General features: G+C 33.4%; 1 protein-coding gene across 3 annotated transcripts in view; it reads left to right on the top strand.

Moving 5' to 3' along the window:
- PTPRK (protein tyrosine phosphatase receptor type K) overlaps nt 1-12,927 on the top strand; it is a 721,956-nt gene that overhangs the window by 261,145 nt on the left and 447,884 nt on the right. The window lies entirely within an intron of this gene.

Raw genomic sequence — 12,927 nt, 5'->3', positions numbered from 1 at the left:
CTGCAGAAAGAATAGTATATTCCTTTCTATCCCTATTCAGTTTCCTCCAAATGCCTATCATGACTTGTTTTCTAACATTCTATTTATCTCCTTAACTTCCTTTTTGTTTATTTTTATTTTATGTTTTGATTCATCTAAGTTTGAGAGAGGGAGGTTGAGATCTCCCATCAGTAGAATTTTGCTGTCTGTGTCTTCCTGTAACTCATTCAGCTTCTCCTCTAAGAATGTGGAAGCTATACCACTTGGTGCATAAATATTTAGTATTAAAATTTCTTCCTTGACTATAGTACCTTCTAAGAGGATATAGTTTCAGTCCTTATCTCTTTAAATAAAATCTATTTTAGCAGTCGCTGTGCCTGAGATAATGATTGCTACTCCTGCTTTTCCCCCTTGGCTGAAGCAAAATATATTTTGCTCCAGTGTTTTCCCTTTACTCCATATGTATCTCTCTGCTTCAAATGAGTTTCTTGTAGGCAGCATATTATAGGATTATTGTTTTTAATCTACTCTGCTATTCATTTATGTTTTATGGGAGAGTTCATCCCATTCACATTCAAAGTTATAATTACTATTTGTTGCCCTACTTGCTGTCTTCCCTCTGCTTGTATTTTTCCCCTTTTCTTACCTTATTAGTATTCCCAAGTATTTTACTTCTGAATATGACCTCCTTCCCTGTGTTTGTCCCTTTATATCCACCTCCCTATCTTTCCCCTTTCCCTTTGTCCCTTATTCCTTCCATTCCTTCTTTTAGTACCACTTTTTTTCCCCCTCCCCATTCCCTTTTTAACATTTGAAAAGTTACTATGTTCTTTATCTTAGATGAGTGTAGGTGTGTACTTTAATCCTTCTTTGTGAGGAGAGAAAGATTTGGGGGGTTTTCACACAGTGCTTGACTTCTCTCAGCCATCTTGACAGGAAGTCTCCTCATGACAACTTTAAAACACAAACACACACTCATGTATGCTCCCAATCCCAATGGCAACAACACCAGCAACAACAATCTAAATCTTAGTTCCCTGAGGTTTAGAAAGTTTAATGACTTACCTCATACTCATGGAGGAGATATGAGAAATGGGGCTTGAATCTCAGGTTACCTAAATTCAGTTACTGAATTCTACCAAAGCTGTCACTTGAGACAATTATTTCTGAATAAACTAAACATTAGCTAGGAATTCACAATCATAACTATTTTGCACTTACTTAAAACACTTTAATTTCTTAATATTTCTGTGTTACTTCCACATATTATGATGTTAATCATTATTCCTATTAAATTATCAATTCTAATTTATTTCAGTTCCAAATTTTCAAAAGGTTTTAAGCATCAAATCTTCTTCCCTTTGACATTTTCTTTCTGTCATAGATATCACCATTATTTCCAATCTCCAACATTCAGAACCTTGAAATATGTCCTGCTTTTCCTCACATATCTAATTAGCTCTCAAACTTTACTGTTAACTTCACATCTTTTGTATCTGACACCCTTCACACAGCTATTACCTTCATTCAGCCTCTCACCTACTCTTGCCCAGATTATTGCAATAACTTTTTAATCAATCTCTCTGCCTTAACTCATTCCTTGCTCTGTTCTATCATGCAACACCTCTGCCAAAGTAATTTTCCTCAAGCAACAATCTGACCATGTGACAGATATTCAGTTGGCTCCAGTGTTTTCTATTGCTTCTAGGATAAAATATAAAACTCTTCTGTTTAGTTTTTAAAGTGCTAAACAGTCTTCCTTTATTCTTTTTCCTGGTTCACTGGAAACTACTTCTGAACTCTTTAATTTAGGAAAACTTGCCTTCTCTTTTCATCATTTTAGATATTCCACCTCTTGAAACCCCATCTCCCATTGCTGTGCCTCTTGGTCATTCCATATGCTTGGAATATACATTCCTTTCTTGTACCTTTTAAACAAAGCTCCTTTTCTACTTTCATATATAATCCAAACACCATCTTTTTTTTTGGTTTTTGCAAGGCAAATGGGGTTAAGTGGCTTGCCCAAGGCCACACAGCTAGGTAATTATTAAGTGTCTGAGACTAGATTTGAACCCAGGTACTACTGACTCCAAGGCTGGTGCTTTAGCCACTGCGCCACCTAGCTACCCCTCCAAACATCATCTTAATAAAGCTTTTCTTTATCTCCTCTCAAGTTCTAATGCCTTCCCTCAGTCCTTGAACATTTAGTATTTAACTATTTTATATGAATTTGTATTTTATGTATTTATGTTTTATATGCATGCATTTAAATAATAATCCGCTTTTTTATCTTCTCTAAAGGAATGTAGCCTTCTTGCTAATAAGGATAATTTCAGTCTTTTGATCTTTTTTTCCTCGTTGTCTAACACAGAACCTGGCACAGAGGGGGTAATTAATAAATACTTGATTGATTACTTCAGATTGTCTTGTCTTCCTAATATCTTATCTTTTTTTTTTATCAAGAATCATCTTTAAACCATTAATTCATTCTAGCCTATTGGTCCACTAATATTTCAAATGAGCATTTCATTTTGTCTTATGAAAATAAGAGCTAGTTTTTTATTTTTTTTCACTTTTATTTTTAATTGCAACTATTTCAATATTAAGGAATTCAACTTAATGTTAAATTTTCTAAGGGAGAGTCTAGCATGGAATATAGACTGCATCATATCTTGTGAAGTACATGCTAGCACAGAAAGAATGATGTGATTTGGAGGAAGAAAAAGGGAAGACAATGACTTGGCAAAACTGGTCCCAGAATTTAAACTGAAATAAATACCCAGTAGATTCTTCTAATCCCATCTTGGATATCATTCAGCAGGCAGTCAAAATTATCCACTACTATATGCACTTTAAGTATATTGCTCAATTCAGCATTTCAAGGATCCCTAATTTCTACAATGTAGGTATTCCTATCACCTATACAATTCCCAATCCCCTGATCTGTTAGAACTAAAAGGGTCTTCCTGATTTTTAGTGGCTGGAAAAAAAAATACTATTTGTTAACAGTCTGGTTATAAGCTTCAGTTCATGTAGCTCTGCTGTTCCTTAGGAGAAAGGCATTCAGTTCTTTGCCATGCTAGGCTTATAGGCATTCCATTATAGGAGAAACTGCCAGAGCTCTTATTCTGTTGGCATAACCTTCAATGTACCTGGGTTACCTCCAAGACAAGATGAGTTGGATTTTAGTGAAGATAGGAGTTCAGTTTGTCCTGCACCCTCCCCACTGCCACCACACCAAAAAGAATGCAGTAAATACCTACTTGCAAAAGCACATTTATAAAAAAATCACATTGGGCATTATAGTAGTATAGAAATATTAAGCATTATTTCTGCCTTTACGGAGGGAGATAAAGTTATCTTCCTGTAGTCAATAATATGAATATATTTTGTTGTAGAGCAAAGACTTATTGATTCACATAGTCTATGTTCTGTAATAAAGAAATTATTTCCATGTTTACCCTTTAGTGTTGACAAGCTGAAAATTGAGAGTGCAAACAGATCTTCAGAAGGGGCCAAAGTTCAAATTCTACTCTTTGTTGATTGATAAATTGATGAAGCATTCATTAAGTAGCTAGTGAGTGCCAGGCATCTTATTTCATAAAAGCAAAGCAGACAGTCCCTAACTTCAGAAAACATGAGGACAATAATCTCCAAGGTTTAGAACTTTTTTATTTGCTCTTGAATCCTCACACCACACATCTAGAGGAGCTGGGAAGACGGAGGAGAGGGATATAGGAACCACATGATGACAAGGCTGGAAAAGGAGTAGAAGAGGCAGGGGTAAAGCTGGGAAAGAGGTGAATATGAATAGTCTGATTTTTTCCACAAAATTATTTCCAAATTGAGATTAACCATTCAGATGAGAGAGCTGCAGGGGAGGAAGCACTTCCAGATTGAGAATGCTGCTGGCTAAGAGATAGAAAAGTCTGGAGAGTACGGATGGAAATTAGGATTGTCTTTATAAACCTTGTGACCCTGGACTATGCATTTAATCCTCCTAATTTCATTTTATCTTAATGCAGTAAGTTAAAGCACTTGACAAATCATGAAGCCGTATGTGAAAATCTGTTATATTTTTCTTCTATTTTGGAACAAAAATTCCATGAGAAGTCTGCCTACAATTAATGCCACCCCTTCTTTTCCTTTTATTTTCTCTTCTTAAATTATCAATCTTGTTTCTGATATCACTGTTTAATTAAAAGTACTCAATCCAAATTCTCTAATTGTCAAATATAAGGATTTTTTTTAATGATGATCTTTTTTGATCTTTGAAGCCTTTGCTATTGATAATCACTATCTTCTTAATACAGTGATCTTTTTAGGTTTTTATGATATCATTCTCTCCTCCCATATATATATTGTACCTCTCCTTAACATGATTTTCATTCAGGTCATGCTTACTACTAGTGTGTTCCCCACAAGGTTCAGACTAGGTTCTCTTTGCTTTTCTCTCCCTCCTTCCTTCCTTGTCTGTTCCTCCCCTGCTCCTATTTCACTTGATGTTCTTAATTCATTCATGGCTTTAATAATGATTTCTATTCAGATGATTCTTGGGTCTCTTTGTACAGAACTAATCTTTCTCATGACCTCTTTCTCATAACTAGTCATGCATTTTCATCTACCTATGGGACATCTCATATTGGATGAATCTGACATGTAGGATTAGCAAAAAAAAATGACTAAGTTGAAGCATCCAAAAATTTTATAAATATGTAATATATTTATTTAGGTCTGTGTCCAACAATGGTCATGTGAGGTACTCCAGTGGTGATGAGTCTTTAGTGTAAACTGGAAAAGAATGAAGTTGGAGTACTTCATTTCAAAGTGTTTATTCAGTTCTACCACACTGTGGAATCCCTGCTGTCATAGCCTGCAATTAGGTTTTTTCCCCCCAATTGATGTTTCATTGGTATACTCAACAGAAATTTATCATACTGCAAGATCAGAACAGCCTTTAAACTCACACCTTTTGTATATTTTTGAGGTTTCTTTTGCCCTCTAATTTGAGAGTAGACAAAGTTGAGAGCTCCTCCTAGATCCATCATTTATGGAAGGCACTTAGAATAACCATCTCATCATTTTCCAAATGGCTTTACTTTTCAAGATTCCATCATACCCTTCCCTAACTCTTACTTTTTTTTATTTTTGTTGCATCTTTCCCCATTAAATCATGACCTTCTTGTGGTCAAAAATTCTTTGTATACTCAGACATTAGTGTAGTGCCTGGTTGGCCCACAGAATGGATTTAATAAATGTTTAAAGGGCAGCTGGGTGCTTCATTGGATAAAATTCTGGGTCTGGTGTTATGTTTCTAAATTTAACTATGACCTCAGACACTTATTGGCTGTTTGATGCTGGATAATTCATTTAACTATGTTTACCTTGGTTTATTCATATACAAAATGAACTGGAGAAGGAAATGGCAAAACATTACAATATCTTTGCCAAGAATATACCAAAATGGGTCACAAAGAATCAAATAAGATTGAAATGACTGAACAATAACAAGTAAATGTTTATTGAGGAACTATTTTTGAATAGTTAGAAATTATCATATTTACCCTTCATAGCTTTAACCTACCTTTCTATACCTAGGGATCCCATTGGTCCAAAGTTTTCTCCATCAACTCATAAACTCATCTGTTGGACAGTAAAATGCATTTCTTCTTTAAATCCCTTCCTTAAATTTTCATTTATTCAGTTCATTTTCCAACTATTAAAATACACTACCTGATTTTCAGATTTTTAAACTTCTATTAAACAAAAAAAGATCTGGTTCTATAGAAAGGGTAATCGGAATGGTATTTTAATCACAATTCCAATTTTGTGGAGTGGCACCACTCTCTCATGTCTATTCATATCTGTCTTCACATATATGCACGTATACATGCACATACATATAAAATCAGTTATAGTAACAATTTTTACCCTCCAAAGCATGTTGTCTTTTAAACACCCCGATCAAGATAACTATGAAACATAATGAATACCAAAAAGAAATGGAAGCCTGCTATTTTAGTTCTTGAAAAGATGGGTTATCTCATTGATGTGGGTACAACAGTAACACTCCAGTCCCCTTACCTTGGAAGTCATTCCATATTTTGTGTTTCCTTCAAAAGGGGTTCTTCATTAGTTTTGCAACTTTCTACTATCATTATATATGTGGCAGTGCAGTACCGAGGCTATCCCATCTGTTTGCTATTTAAATCTATTACTTGGTCTATATTTTTTTTCAGGTGGGTGGCAAGTTGCCTCATTGAAGTTTTTAATTATCTATCTTTTGTACTCTTTAAAAATATCAATTTCTTATGGTTAATATATTACAACTTATTTATACTTTTTGGTCCTGTGGATTAACTGTGTTTCTGATTTTTTTGAGTCTAGGAGATGCCATAACTTATAGACACAATATAAAAATATAGGTGATTTGTTTTTCAGAGAAAGACACTGCAGATAGGTAAAAAGGTGTCCCCAGAATTCATAGGCTAATAGGATAGTAGATTAGAATTGGGAGGTACCACAAAGATCAATTTCTCTATTTTTATAGAGGAGGAAACTGAGAACAGAATGGGTAAGTGATTTGTCTAAGGCCATAAAGATACTGTCAGAATCTAGAATTGAAGGCAGGTTCTTTGTCTGCAGAGCTTGTTGTATTGTAGAGCAGAACTGTAGTACTTTTAGTACTAGTTCTATTGTATAATGCTGCTTTTAATAATGGGATAGATAACATTTGAGAAATTGTACAATATTTTTAGAAATCAATCCTTCTAAATTGATATTGGTAGTTCTCCCTCCACCTAGTCCCTTATATTTAGGCCATATTGTTGGTAAATGAGAATTTCATCCATTGCTGTTTGATGAAAGGATGTAAAAGTGAAATTTTGTTGAGGAATATAAGCAATATTATTTAAAATAAGATTTAGAAAAAATCTAGATTATATATACACACACTGATAGTTGATTATATAAAATATTTATTTTGTGAAAATTGTGCTTGTGCAGTATAATGTGTATTATTGAGTAGCATTTTTTATCTTTTAATTTAAAGTTTGGTTCAATCTCAGTCATATTTCCTTTGTCAGATTATTTTAATTAACTACTTGTATATTTTGTTTTTTAAAGAGAGGGTATTATGGAGAGGACTTACTGTTATTTGATTTTGTAAAAATGTTAAAACAAAACAAAGAATTTTAATTTATTTTTTCTTTATTATTCTCTATTTTCTTTCTCATAGTTTGTTTTTTTCCCCCGGAAAGTATCACCTTTTTTTTTTTTTTATTACTCCTTATATTTGAAATATAGAGTTGTTAAAGTCCCAAATGATAGATTTAGGAGCACATAAAATTCAACTGAACAGATCGAAGGATGACTTTTTGCTAGTTGCTATGACAGCCCTGATTTCTGAAAAAAAAGTCCCATGGACTACCTACCACCTTTGAAGGGTGTCTTTCAGGGGCTAATCCTTAATTAATGGGAAAATCTTAGTTTTGATGCCATTCTCTCTAGACATAATCATTAGCTCTTTTTTTCTGTTGCCAGCTTTTTTTAACTTCATGAATCAGATGCCTTTTAAATACAATGAGACTGCTTTGCTTATTTTTGAATCAGTAGAGCTATAGGCCTCTTATTTCATATAGTTGATAACCAGCCATTAATTTAGTTGTCATCCAGTCTCTTTCTTATCATCTTACAATTATTTCGCTGGGAGAGTGTTCTTTTGTAAGCATTTTTCTTCTCAGTATATATCATATTAGAGAGGCAGTGACACATAGATGAGTTGATGGAAAGCTAGCCTTGAAATCAAGAAGACTTTGATTCGAGTTCTGTTTCCAAAATACTTGTATAGGATCCTGGGCAATTCACTTAACCTCTCAGATTCCCAGGCAGCTTTCTAAGAAGAGAAAGTTGAGACACAGTGCTGCCTTGCATTGATATATGGAATTTCTTCACCCAGAATTTTGTTCTCTTTAGCATTGAAATAATTATTCTTATTCCTATCCTTATCCCATATTGAAGTGACAGTTTCTATCTGCTGGAACATGCAACCTTGCCATAAATCCCCCCCCCCCCCCCCCCAGTTCTTTTGATCTTTAGCAGGATGAGTTAAATTTATTAATTATAGCAAAAGTATATATGGAATTCATAAGCATTTACATTTACATTTCAATTTAATAGATGTCTTCCCCCCACCCCAAGATAAGGAAATACTTTTGGTATTCTACCAAGTTCTAATTTAAACAAGATGGCTACTGCTGAGTTAATGATGTCCTACATCTTTGTAGGAAGCAGTATAGTAATTAACTATTGTTTTAAGATTTAAATTGTAGCCTTTTTTTTATTTGAACATAGCTATTCATATATTCACAATCTTAATAAAAATGCATACCACTAGCTATGCTCATTGGATTCACAGTAATACTTGATTATGATCATTGTCAAAAACCACTGATGTATACCAGTTGTTGCCCAAGAGATCTACTCAGATCTGTTGCAAGTAAAAGCAAAATTTTAGGGCATGCCAGTTTTGGGGGAAAGTGTGACTTTTTCTTCAAACCAGTGTTCCAAGTTAGATGTGCCTGCTTGTTTTAAGAATAAACATACTTGTCAGTTATTATGCCATAGTCTGCCATTATTGTAAAACTGAAGATCTTAGCCAAATTCAGCCTCTTACTTTTTTTTAAATGAAAGGTTAGAAATTTGTTAGGTAACAGTGGTTAGATAAGTTAAGTTTTTATAGCAGGTCTCTACAGTTCCTTTCATCAAATATTTATTAAATACTCCTACTGTGCTAAGCATTTTTGTCAGAATACTAAAGCTTCTGTGCTTGTTCTACTGACCTCAGATGCTTGTCTTAAGGTTCTTTGAAAACCTTAAAGAGTTCTCTAGGTGATAGTCACATTACTCTTGTAATTCAATATTTGCAACATTTAAGAATTTTTAAATATATAAATTATACTAACTTCATTCCCAAGTATACCATACCTCCACCTCTCTCTCTCTCTACACACTAAACCATTCCTTGTTTTAAAGAATAGAAAAAAAAATAATCAGTTGGAGTTAATATACTAAGCTGCCTCTCTTGAATACTGTGATCAGATTTGTGTGTTTTCTAGAATTATTTGGGCATCTACAAGGATGATAGATTGGAGGGAGTTGGAAATTAACAACAAGGAACATAATTTGGAAATTGTTATCATAATTTCATTGCTTTAACTATATAATCATGTCATAAAATAGCAGATTGGAGAGTTTCAATCAAAATATAGTAAAAGCTCATATTTATATAATATGTTTGCCAAAACATGTTTGGGTATTAACCCTTTTTATATATATGAAGAAACAGAGAGTCACAGGGGTTATAATGAAATCTGCCTCCAGCCCCCAGTCTATATAACTTTTTCCATCTGCAAGATTTGGCAATGTTGGCTAATCCCTTTATTTTAATAATCTTAATTCTCTTGGGGTTTTGTGGCATTGAGCTCTCCTGATTCTTCTCCTCTTTATTATTTTCAATGTGTATATTTCTTAAGCCACTTGCTAGAAACTTGTCCTAGGCAAGACCACAGGTTGAGTATGTTCATTTCATTTGCTGTTTCTTTATTTTAACTTCTTATTTTAACCTTCAAATCCTGTCAATGAACTTATCTTCTGAATCTTGCCTCCAGAATATCTCTTGAATTTTTCCTCTCCTTAATCAACTGCCACCTCTTTAAGATGTTTACTGCCTTTTGTCTTGAGTTATTATAGTGGTATCAAAATTGAATTTTCTGTTTTTAATTTTCCTCTCCGATATTTCTTTCACATAGTTGACAAATCAGTTTGATGACTTACATTTTACTACTCACTAAATACTAGTCCTTTGATGCTGAGCAAGTCACATCTGCCTCAGTTTCCACAACTGTATAGTGGGGCTAATAGCAGCTTCTACCCCTCAAAGTTGTTGTGAGATTTAAAGACATATTTGTAATATACTAATGCCAAAAATCAAAATGAATTTTTTTCTTATTCCATAGCTGTTCTACCAACATATTTGTGGACAATTTTCCCCCTAAGCATGAAATTATCTTCTTTTGAACTTCTATAAAGGTGACATATTTTCCATGAAACTTTTGAAGATTCTTCCTCCTCTCTCAAACTCTTTGTCCAAATTTCCATTTCTTACTTTGCTTGAATCATATATTGCGCTAATTAATTTCATTTAAATCAACATTTATCAAGGGTCTATTATGTTCCAAGCACACTGCTAAGCATTAAATGCTAACCATAACTCATTTACATTACTATGAAGCTTTGTATAGTTCTTTCCCTATGATCCTAAAAAGCAGGTTATATTTATTATCATTCCATTTTAGAGATGAGGAAATAGGTTCAGAGAGGCAAAGTGGCTCTGCCCCAGTGCCTTATTTATATTTATTGTTTGATTGTAAACTTTTTGAGGAAAGGAAGTATGCTTTTTCATTTTGCTGCCTAGTTCCCCAGCATTATGTCTCAATCCCACAATTTATACTTTAAAAATTGTTTGTTGATTTGATTCAAATTAGAATTACTTGGGGATGGGAGAGTTCTGGAAACATCAAGGAGAAACATATGTACTTAAGCATTCCCTCTTTGTGTATAGAATAGACCTTTCTATTTCTTTTTTTTCTATTATTTTACTATTATTATTATTATTACCATTCCTTTTAAAGAATTCTACTTCACTAGATGCTTTGTTCATAAAACACTGGTTTTCAACTGGTTTTAGTCTCTTTTGCTTCTTATTCCATGCATGTTAGGACTATATACCTCTTTTGTGCTGATGGGTATGTGAACTCTTTTCAGTAGTATAGTGTTATCCTTGATTTCTCTAGTGTAAAGTGGTTCTATTGAAAGGGGGAGGATTATTGTTAAGCCATCCTTACGTATGATAATTCTCAAAACCTGTTTTGCAAGCTTAGCTTCTTGCTTCATTAGGATTAAATCAGGAAACCCATTAATTTATTATAATAAATATTTTTATCATTTATATCATTAAAATAATGTAAATTATTTAGCATAATTGGTGGTGCCTCAAATTATTAATTCTTGCCCATTATGAAATCTTGCCCCCCGACAGTGATGCATTCCAAAAGCGTTCTATCAATCCTCATATTTTCAGTAACTCTACTTATCTGTCCTACCCTAGTTAAGTTATAATTTTAATGACATCTTTTGTTTTCATATCATCTGTTTCTCACTTTGTTCCATCCCTTCAACTTTCCAGAGAGATTGATAAGGAATATATAAATATATATCTGTTTATCTCTGTGTGTGTGTGTGTGTATATCTATATACACACATATATCCATGACCTTTATGATACAGATTAAAAGGAGAAAGGGGAGAAGTTCAACAAAACTAGCCATCTACCAAGTCTGGCAACACAGACAATGTTTTACAGTCATTGTCTCTGACCCCTACAAAGAGGGAATGGAGGGAGCAACATTTTCATTTGGGGTAGGGGAAGCAGAGAAGTTAGATTTGATCATTAGAATTCCACATTTAGCCTTGATTGTTTCACTGTAGCTCTTTTTTCATGGTATTTGGTATAGGCCTTTTTTTCTATTTATATCGACAGTACTTTTATTTTGTGCAGTTGTCTTCCCATGCTTGTCTGTGTTCATTTTACCCATAATTTCTTACTACACCAAATAATATTTATTTCTATTTTTCTTTCAAGTTACCCGAACTTATAATCATGGTGTCATCCTTGACTCTTCCCTCTCTCTAAGCCATATACCCAATATGTGACCTAAGTTTAATACCTCTATCCCGGGGTAGCACATGTGGCATTTAGCCAATATGCTTATAGACTAACATTCAGATATAATTCATTTGGTGAATTAGTTGATGAATATCTGCTTTATTAGTAGGGTTTTTTTTTGCTAAAAAGTATGCTATTTCTTATCAGTTTTTTAAAAGCAATCCTTCATGAGATTGTTAATTAATTGTAATTCTTCCTTTGAGAACACTTCATATTGTTTGATCACATGATCATGTGGCTATAATAGGCCAGTTTCTACCCGTTCAATTGCTTGAATCCTCATCAATTTTATGTTGACAGAGTAATTCTTATACTATTCAGTTCATATAGCATAAAGTTCATTCAAATGGTATCATATTGCCCTATTATAGCACCCCAATAGCTACCAACATAATGCTCTGCAAACTTGTGAAGGATAAAAATAGATTACTAATCTGTGATTCAGGTTGAGGCTTAACTATTTCTGATTCAGTAATCAGTAGTTCTGCAGTTATAAAACCATTCTAGGTTCCTAAGCTATTAGTTTTATTGAACCCTCTTATGGAATACCCTTATAATAGACATTAATTAATTCACTAAAGTAGATACAAAGTAATCACTTTCTGCAACTAGTAATTTTAAGCTGAATCTCTCATCATTTAATCTAATTGAGTTAAAACAACATTGAAGATGTTTAATTAAATACCTTATTTGTTTATTTATTATAGATTTGCTGATCTATTGGTTGGTACTGAAGATTAGCTTTTTTATTCTTTGTATTCTACAAAACCAAATTGCCACAAGTCTTTTTATTTAATTATGAATTCTATTATTTGAAATACCCGAATATTTATTGATCTTTGTTGCCTGCACTGAAAAGTCTAAGAGGAAAAATGTAAGGTCCTATGTTTGGTTCCAGACCTTTGGTTCAGCTTGATGTTTTGATTTAGAATGATAAGAGGGGAGACTATCTGAAACTAAGAAATGTATTGGGAACTCTAGGGAGCTGTCATGTTTATTGGTAAAAGACTTCCTTTTTCCAGATTAGGGAATTTCCAACCTTACCTTTAAAAGACTTTTATTAAAACAATAGACAATATATTTTACTTTTCCATTTTAGTGAGATCTCTGTTCTAGTTTGGCTTCGTTTACTTAAGCATAAGTAAACCCACAGGGATTCATAT

Source organism: Macrotis lagotis, chromosome 5 (assembly GCF_037893015.1).
Source record: "Macrotis lagotis isolate mMagLag1 chromosome 5, bilby.v1.9.chrom.fasta, whole genome shotgun sequence".
NCBI lineage: Eukaryota > Metazoa > Chordata > Mammalia > Peramelemorphia > Peramelidae > Macrotis > Macrotis lagotis.
This window is presented reverse-complemented; position numbering and strand designations above follow the sequence as displayed.